We start from the raw sequence: 9,572 nt of genomic DNA, 5'->3' as shown, positions 1-9,572 counted from the left end.
AGAAAAAAAAAGCTCTCATAAAGGTAAAATGGCCCTGAAAATCATATCCAAGGGGCAAATATTGTGAAAGTGAATTTCTGATGCTGGGGTCAACTGACATTACAGAAGATGCCATGAAACAAGCATGGATAACTATTATGTTTGCTTTCACAAACATAGTTATCAGTCTCTCTCTCTTTCCCTATTTCTCTCTCTCTCTGTGTGTGTGTGTGTGTGTATTTAGAGATGGGTTTGACTAAAGCATGACGTCATGTGATTAGCTCCAGCTCCAGCACGAGCGCACATCTCAACATTCAGTGAGGAGCGCTTGTGTGAGAGCTGACACAACGCGCAGAACTACTATGGATTACCACTTTTTTTCTTTTTTTTTTTTTTTTTCTCTTTGTGAACGTCAATTTGTTTAGAACTTAAATAGTTGGAGACAAAAAAAATAAATAAATAAAATTAAGTGCCATGATGGACATCTGTCATCTTGCAAGCATGAGACGAACGCATCACCATAATGCAATGGTGCGTGTACCTCTGTGTCAGTGCATTGGTGATACCACTTTTGATACTTCAGTGACGTTGAGTCTTGAAACACTAACCTGACTTTCAGAAAGGATGGAATCATCATGGATGTAACTCAGTCTAATGCAACGGAGGACGATGCCAACATCACCATCACCCCGAGACTCTGGCCACATACCGAAACCGCCGCTGCGTTCATCATCCTCGTGGTTTCCATCATCATTCTGGTCACCATCGTCGGAAACGTCCTGGTCATCGTGGCGGTTCTGACCAGCCGCGCGCTCCGACCGCCACAGAACCTGTTCCTGGTGTCGCTTGCGTGCGCGGACATCCTCGTGGCCACGCTGGTGATCCCGTTCTCCCTCGCCAATGAGATCATGGGATACTGGTACTTCGGCAGCACCTGGTGCGCGTTCTACCTGGCTCTGGACGTCCTGTTCTGCACGTCATCCATCGTGCACCTGTGCGCAATCAGTTTGGATCGCTACTGGTCCGTCACCAAGGCGGTGAGCTACAACTTGAAGAGAACTCCAAAGCGCATCAAGACCATGATCGCGGTGGTGTGGGTCATATCAGCCGTTATCTCATTCCCACCTCTGATAATGACCAAGCACGAAGAGAATGAGTGCTTAATAAGCGACAAGACCTGGTACATCCTTTCCTCGTGCGTCGTGTCGTTTTTCGCCCCTGGTTTCATCATGATCACGGTGTACTGCAAAATCTACCGTGTCGCCAAACAGCGCTCGTCCACCGTCTTCGTAGCCAAGAACGGCTTAGAAAGACAGCCCTCACAGTCCGAGACGTGCTTTGTTAGGAAAGATAAGTTCGAGAAGGAGTCTCCGAGCAGTCACAGCTCGGAGAGCAACCAGAGACAGGAGGAACTAGACGATATCGACCTGGAAGAGAGCGCAACATCGGACAACAAACCCAAAAACTCGCGCTTCTCCAAGCGCAGGAGGGTGGACGGCGCGGATTGTTGCCAGCAGCGGACTTGCCGGATCTCGTGGACTTCCCACCAGGAGCAGAACAGCAGACAGCTCACGGTGGTCTCCAAAACCAAAGTGGCTCAAATGCGAGAGAAACGCTTCACCTTCGTTCTGGCGGTGGTGATGGGGGTGTTTGTGCTCTGTTGGTTCCCTTTCTTCTTCTCCTACAGTCTTCAAGCCATCTGTGGAAAGAGCTGTGAGACACCCGAAGGTCTCTTCAAACTCTTCTTTTGGATCGGTTACTGCAACAGCTCCGTGAATCCCATCATTTACACGATTTTCAACAGGGACTTCAGAAAGGCTTTTAAGAAAATCGTTTGCTTGACTGCGAAACGCACATGAGAAACTCGTTTGCAGCCAATCTAAAGTGGCTCCAAAAGTTTTTGGACTCTTGAGCCACACTTTAAAAGGTATTAATTGCATTAGATATCAAATCCAGTGGCATGCGCAAACAATATATCCTAGAACTAACATTTTATTTTTAATTACCTGTAACTAACTTGTGCCAAGGTCATTTTAGTGGATATATGAAGTCAAGTTCAAACAGGTGTAGTTCACCACATTTACTATTGATAACACTATATATATATATATATATATATATATATATATATATATATATATATATATATATATATATATATATATATATATATATATATATATCTAATGTTTTATTAAATTAATTTTCTTATGTTGGTCCAACTTATAGCTGGTCCAACGTAATAATTATAATATGCCAGGTGAGCAAGTGTAAGGAAAGTGAAACTGTTGCACTGCCAATATAATTGCAACTGCTTACAGAGGTAATCAGCTCTCCAATCAAGTATCACTTAAAGGAATATTCCGGGTTCAATACAAGTGAAGCTCAGTGGACATCATTTGTGACCACAAAAACTAATTTCGACTCATCCCTCCTTTTCTTTAAAAATGGCAAAACTCCAGGTTACAGTGAGGCACTTACAGTGGAAGTGAATGGGGCCAATTTTTGGAGGGTTTAAAGTCAGAAATGTGAAGCTTATTATTTTATAAAAGCACTTGCATTAATTCTCCTGTTAAAATTCATGTATTATTTGTGCTGTAAAGTTGATTAAATAATCATATTTATAGTTGTTCTAAGGTTTGTTGACTTGACATTACATCGTCATGGCAACGAAGTTGTAAAATTGGCTATAACTTTACACAGAAAAGTTTAGTAAGCGATTTTATCACACTAAAATCATGTTAACACACATATTGTTTATGTCTTGTAGCTATACTTTTGAAACTGTGAGTATTTTGACATCTACTGATTGGCCCCCATTCACTTCCATTGTAAGTGCCTCACTGGAACCCAGATTTTTTTAAAGAAAAGGAGGGACAAAGTTTATGGTAATCAACATTATGCCAAAAATGCTGTCGACTGAGCTTAACTTGTATGAACCCGGAATATTGTTAGGGTAGAAGTCCATCCACAACATAAGCACAGGCGACATTCTTCACTGCAATAGAGCGCAACAGTGCCCGTCCACTTTTACAGCCGCCTGGGTTCCGGAAGTATTTTCCTCATTCATTTCTTCCGTAGACTTTTTTTAAATCCTTCATAAAAAGAATAAAAGCCATGAACCAAACCAACCAGCTCCGAGGAGAATCACAACATCATGAACTTTGATTTGAAGCAAAAAATTATGTGAAAATCAGACATAAAGGCAAAAGTACAAGGCTGTGTCCTTACCGTATTTCATGAGGGCAAAAACTACAATCCCATGAAGCATTGCGAAAGATGTCATTGAATAAAAACATGATGGGAATATATAAAACTATTGATTTTAGATTGTTGATTATAAGCATAGAAACAATATATTTTATATTTTTGAAAAATATTAAGATATGTACCAATATATAAGTAGTTTAAGGGTGACCGACTTGATTACATCATTCACAGTGCGTTATGGGAGCGCGTGGTCACTCCGAGGCACGTTTCACGGGTTTCGTTGGCCACGGTTCTCTGACAGGTGGATCCTTCTCTGCTGTACCATGGGTAATGTAGTTGTTTACCATGAATTCCGCTATCAAACACAATTTTTAAACAATGAAGTCGAAATAACGCAGATGGATGGTTTCAACGGAAGCATATACCATTGATGAACAACCACGTAGCTCACAGTAGGTCTGTGTTTAAAGGTTTTTAAGTTATCGTTGAAAATCAATTAGTCTATGGGATAAATGAATGGGATTTTCTCTTCCGGAAACAGACTGCTGTGTTCTAAAGTTACCCCCAAACTTCCAATATAACAGAACAGTAAAAATTAAAGGTGCTGTAAGCGGTTTTAGCCATTCTTGAATTTCCAGAAACTGATCCGTTGGATTATGCACGCCCCCTCTTTCCAAAAACCTGCACCCTAAAGATACCAAATGAGCTTTCTTGAGACGGACACCGAGCAGAAGAGTTTGTCATAAACAACAGCAGCAAAATAGCGCCCTCAACTGACAACTGTTATGAGCAACATGGCATAAAAATGGCATTATACCTCAATTATTCACTGCAACTACAAAACTATGAGAATGTGCAAAATGATCGACAGGCAGAAAGTGTCAGAGACCAAAGCCCACAGACACATTTTTGTTTGCTTTTAACAGAGTCTACAGCTGTCACAGAAACCGGTGAGATGTCTCACTACACTTATTTCATGAATATCTTTCAGGGAGTAGGAACATTTTTTGCATACCTTTCCATAAAAAAAATTAATTAGCTTACAGCACCTTTAACAAATCTCCTCATATTCTCATCTGTCTCAAAAATGCAGAAAATAGCACTTAATTTCAACACTATTTCTACGTATCGAGTCCCATGCAAAGCATGCTGAGAAATGGAAATCCCCTGCCCAGTTTCATCAGTGCTACATTAACACCACAAAAAGTATTCATGTAGATCCATTTCAAACTTCAATATTACAAATTTAATTGGATAGAATGCAATAAAATGAAGTTTTGACAAAATGTTCTAGAATTGTGTTTCTTTAGTTCATTTTAATGAAGTAAACTGAACAAGCATCACTTTTTGAGTGTATACATATTATTTTGCAATTTAAAACCTAATAAGCTTTTGTGGTGTTAATGTGTCTGTGTGAGAAATATTTTGCTGAGAAAATTGTGCTATCTTTCCTGAAAACAAATGTCTCATGGTTTTGTTACCTAATAAATGGAATTACATTCTCTTTTAACTGTGGCTTCAATGTTCAAATACATTTTGGGGCAACTGCATTTCTGTGCTGATGTAAATATTTTTTGTAAATACAAATGATTTGGGATTATTTGACTTACATTTAATCACACTATCAACACTACTTTTACACATACACACACACACACACACACACACACACACACACACACACACACACACACACACACACACACACACAGTGTAAACAAAATGACATTAAATATAATCTGTAAAATATGGACAATTTTGACTTTAAGATCTATATCTATACATATGATATATAAGTTGACAAAATTTGTTTAATGTTGTGTTTGGGCTCTGAGAGACCCCAAGGCCCTTTTAATATCTAAACCCCCCCCATACCTAACATTAAATATCATGTTGATACTTCATGAGCTTTCCTATTCTTATGAAAACTGGTTATGAAGTTTTAACATGAAAACATTTATCACAAATGCTACAGATGTTTAGGGTCTCCCCAGGTATGATTAAATGCAATTAATTTTCACATACTAAGATGTTCATAAAAGCAGTGCACTTCTTACGATTGTCTATTTGGATTAGTTTTATTGCATTGTATTTTATTTTTTTTAACTTGGGGTCATATTTACCTCTGACAGAAGCAATGTTAGTATACTGGATAACTGTCTAATTTCTGATGAACTATGCTTACTTTGTGGTGAAATTGAGGGTGAAAGCTTCTATAGTATCTGCAAAATGGGTTTAATTAGGTCAGATGAACAAACTAAAAGAATTGAATGAAAAAAAAAAGAGAGGCTACTTATTATATGCACACCTAACCCACTGGGGTCTCTGGAGCCCAAACATAAACACAGTGAAGTCTCAAATTCTGGAGCTATGGTGTTGGTGTTGTGTTTGCTAAATGGAAATACCTGTTTATTGATTTAACTCAATGATAAATAGTGAGAAAGAATGTTAATGTATGCTTGTACACTGATGTTGTAATCAGTATGTAGAAATGATCCTGGAGATGTGATAATTGTATGAGAACTTGTATACAATTTTTTTTTTTTTGTTGTTACATTTGCAGGGTAAAGAATGTATTGTATCGGCTCAAGGGGTCTCGAGTGTCTGTTCCCACATGCGCTGTCCATGGTGCTGAATGGCGGTCAGGTCTCCCCAAAATCACCTGTGCCATTAAACTCTATTAAAGACTTTTATTAACTACCATTTAAGAAAAGTGCACAATGAGTGTCTGTGTGACATGTGAACATCTAAATCCATTTAGCAATTCAATTGCTGCCAGAACGAGCAGTCCTCTGATTAATTACAAAACCCATAGTGCATATTTGAGTTTAATAGCATTTAATATAGGATGATGGTTCCCTGCTTCACAATTTCGATTTGCCGACAAATACTTTATCTACAGTCTGCACAATGATTCTGGCAAGTCAGTTTTCAAATTAAAGAATGGCAAATTTTAAGACATAGTATCTGATTCTTCAACACTGTGATCCATCATGTTAACTATCTTAATCTAAAATCAGACAAAATGACCTGAAGTTCAAGCAGGACCGGCTGTCTAAGAGGTTTATCTCAGAAAAGTGTCTGAAAAAGTGATTCGAAGTTCTGCAATCCTCAAACAACTCTTATCACAATCTAGAACGCTTTGCAAACAAAACATGTATTTTTTTTGAAAAGTTAAAGCCAAAACTTCCTACTCAGTAGGATATAATACATTGATTTTACACCTTGCAATGAATGCAGATCTATATGAAAGTTTGTACTTATACAAAGAGCAAGATAATGATGCATGTCTGCAGGATTAATTTGCTCTAGAGACATCAACTTTAAAATTGATTTACTTTTAATGGTGCCAATAAAATCGAAACAACAGAGCATAACATTTTAGCTTGTGAATAGAAGCACTAGAGCTAGTCATACCTCAATGAGCTCATTACAGAGAATGAAATGCATGGGTTCACATGGAAACAGCTTGACTCTGAGTCTTTGTAACAGAGTCTGTGCAATTCATAAAAAGTTGCAAGAAAGTTGTTGACCGCATGCATTCGTAAAATCTCTGGTAATATGTTCAAGCCAAATCTACGCCCTTGTTTAGGCAGCATAAAAGTAATCCACAGTCCAGACGATCAATTAATGTCTTCTGGTTGGTGTAAGAAACAAATCGATAATTAAAACGTTTTTAACTTTAAATCATTGCACACAAAATATCAAGCTGCATTTATCGTAAAGAAAGGTAGCATGAGCACATATTTCAGTTTGTTTGGTCTTAAATGATAAAAATGGATGCACTGTTAAAAGTATTTGTACACATTCTGATATCAAACATTAGTGGAACATGTCCATAGTTAATGTGCTGCACTACACCTGTGGTTACTCTGCTAGGACACCTGTGTGAACTTGAGGGGAACTGACTTCATACATTCACTAAAAATCCCCTCTAGTGGACAAAATTGGTACTACATCCTGGATCTGTCCTTCACTGTTGAATTACCTGATCATTTTAAAGTGTTTATGGGAACATAATTTCATAACAAATTTTGTCACGTGTCATACTGTCCTGGTGAGCACGACTAAAATAACCGGATTTGACAGAATAGATCCTGTGGATGCCATGCAACATTTGTTTTGGTGTAACATTTCAACTGCTTTGACAGCAGTTGATTCAAAGTCATTGAGCAAAAATGGCTCTGAAAAGTGAATTTAGTTCTGCGAAAAGCTCTAGCGTCATGCTAGTTTGGATTCTATATTTTATAATGCAATAAAATTCATAATTTATTTTATTTTTTTTAAGTGTGCTGTAAATCTAAATAGTTTTTGGGGCAACTGTAAAAATATTTACGTTTTATTTATTGTTAATATTTTATCCTATTTTGTTAGGAAACATTAATATGCATCTGAACTGCATTTAAATTAGACATTGTGCACAAACCTGTGTGTTACAGATATAACGCTGCAAAACGCCAATCTAAAGCAAAATGAAATGTTCCCTGGAGGCAAGGTGAGACAGCCAGCCTGTCAAAACAGCACTGGGTCTCTACTCTCAAACATGCATACACTGCCCACTGATGCCTCAGAAACAGGCAGAGTCACAATCATTTGTGTCACACCAGTCTTGAAAAAAAAGGTCCCTGGTGCACTGTGGCTTTTCAAACGGGATTTTCTGTCAAGAACATGTCCAGGTCTCATTTCATCCAAAATAATTAAAAGAAATAAAACATTATAGTTTGCTTAAAGTTGATGTGGGTAATTTTTTCAAGTGTTAAAATACTTTCTCCTATTCCAGTTTAATATGTAGAGACATTTATAAAGCCATTCGTAAGTTGATTTCTAGGGTTGTCAACTTTCATCCATGCAAATTCGCACTTACAATGGAAGTGAAATTTGTGAAGCTTAAAATTTTATAAAAGCATTTACATTAATTCTTCTGGTATTTTTGGGCTCTAAAGTTGTTTAAGGATTTCAAGATTTATGTCATCATAGCAAAGAAGATGTAAAATTGGATATAACTTTACATGGAAAAGATTAGTAAGCAATTTTATCACACTAAAATCATGTTAACACGCATATTGTTTTCGTCTTGTGGCTATACTTTTGAAACAGTTCTTAATTTGACATTTACGGATTGGCTCCATTGACTTCCATTGTAAGTGCCAGATATGTGCTTTGAAAAGAGGGACGAGCTGAAATACGTTTTTGTGGTTATCAACATTATGCCACAAATGCTGTCGATTGAGCTTAAAGGAATATTCCAGGTTCAATACAAGTTAAGCTCAATCGACAGCATTTTTTGGCATAATGTCATTCACCACAAAAAATGATTTTGATTCATCTGTCCATTTCTTAAAAAACAAACAAACAAAGAAACAAAAAACATAAATGGAGGTTTCAGTGAGACACTTACAACTGAAGTGAATGGGGCCAATTTTTGGAGGGTTTAAAGGCAGAAATGTGAAGCTTAAATTTTATAAAAGCACTTACATACATTTTTCTGTTAAAACTAATGTATTATTTAGAGCTTTAATGTTGTTTAAATAATACTTTTACAATAATGTAAGGGGTTTTAGGGTTTGTTGCATTACATCATGTCAACAAAGTAGTAAAACTGGCTATAACTTTACACAAGAAATTTTACTAAGTGATTTTCTCTCACTAAAATCATGTTAAAACACATATTGTTTTCGTCTTGTGTCTATACTATTGAAACAGTGAGTATTTTAACATTTACAGATTGGCCCCTTTCACTTCCATTGTAAGTGCCTCATTGTTACCTTGATTTTTGCTTTTATTTAAATATTTTTTTTTTTTTTTTTAAGTTGAAATAATTTTTGTGGTATTCAACATTATGCCACAAATGACGTTTGAGCTTAAGTTGTATTGAACCTGGAATATTCCTTTAATACAGTATACAGTAAAAAATAAATAAAATAAATGACCGTGTTGCAGTAATGAAAATCAACAATGAGAACAATGAGCAATTACAAAAACAAAAAACCTCCGGATGATATTTTATGCAAAATATAATTGATTGTTTTTGTCTTTTGATTTTGGGGTGAAATCTCGGGTATGTTTTTATGAGATTCACTCAAAAATTAATGGGTCATAAACAAGTCACAGAGAATATTATGATGCTGCCAATTTCCCATGATCAGACAATCACAAATAGCAATCGCAACATGGTGTCCGTCAAGCCCCTGGTGTAGTACAGGACAGGAACTAGAGTTCAGAGGTTAAGAGAGAGGCTCTGAAGAGGGTCTATTGTCTGAGACCTGGCAGTGACTGTACAATAAATGCTCTGTTTTTATCTGCTGTGGAATTTCTCTAATGTCCTGCTTCTGTGGATGGGTTTGGCTCAGCTCCAGTTGTACTGGGCTAGAAATCCCACACCG

General features: G+C 37.1%; 1 pseudogene; it reads left to right on the top strand.

Annotated features, from left to right (window-relative positions):
• Positions 1–310: 310 nt before the first annotated feature.
• Positions 311–2,072, top strand: LOC127412807 (alpha-2 adrenergic receptor-like; annotated as a pseudogene).
• The last annotated feature ends 7,500 nt before the right edge of the window (positions 2,073–9,572 follow it).

The sequence above is a fragment of the Myxocyprinus asiaticus genome, chromosome 22, assembly GCF_019703515.2.
Source record: "Myxocyprinus asiaticus isolate MX2 ecotype Aquarium Trade chromosome 22, UBuf_Myxa_2, whole genome shotgun sequence".
Lineage (NCBI taxonomy): Eukaryota > Metazoa > Chordata > Actinopteri > Cypriniformes > Catostomidae > Myxocyprinus > Myxocyprinus asiaticus.
This window is presented reverse-complemented; position numbering and strand designations above follow the sequence as displayed.